The 460-nt window shown below is 28.5% G+C and overlaps 1 protein-coding gene across 2 annotated transcripts in view; it reads right to left on the bottom strand.

Annotated features, from left to right (window-relative positions):
* Positions 1-460, bottom strand: part of nadsyn1 (NAD synthetase 1) — a 47,255-nt gene that overhangs the window by 40,990 nt on the left and 5,805 nt on the right. The window lies entirely within an intron of this gene.

The following is a 460-nucleotide window of genomic DNA, read 5'->3' as shown; positions in this document are numbered from 1 at the left end:
GATAGATAGATAGATAGATAGATAGATAGATAGATAGATGGATACAGTGGCTTGAGAAAATGTACACAGCCATGCTAAAGTTGATTAAAAAGAGGAATAAAAAAACATCTTTTGAAAATTGATCTTATTGCCTTAATTAACATTTAGGAAAATCCAACCTTTTAAAGGACACACATTTACTTTGTGAATGAATAATTTATTGTAAATAAGTAAATGTTTTTCCTTAAAATACAGGGGGAATATGTATACACACCTCTATGTTAAATTCACATAGAGGCAGACCTACAATACATTATTCATTCACAAAGAAAAAAAGGTTGGATTTTCCAATTTATTTTTTAATTGAGCCATTAAGATTAATTACCAAAAGATTCCTCTTTTTAATCAACTTTAGCCTGGGTGTGTAAACTTTCTCAAGCCACTATAGATAAATAGATAGATAGATAGATAGATAGATAGA

Source organism: Etheostoma spectabile, chromosome 15, assembly GCF_008692095.1.
Source record: "Etheostoma spectabile isolate EspeVRDwgs_2016 chromosome 15, UIUC_Espe_1.0, whole genome shotgun sequence".
In the NCBI taxonomy this organism is placed as follows: Eukaryota; Metazoa; Chordata; class Actinopteri; order Perciformes; family Percidae; genus Etheostoma; species Etheostoma spectabile.
The sequence above is the reverse complement of the archived record's forward strand: the minus strand, read 5'-3'. Positions and strand labels throughout refer to the sequence as shown.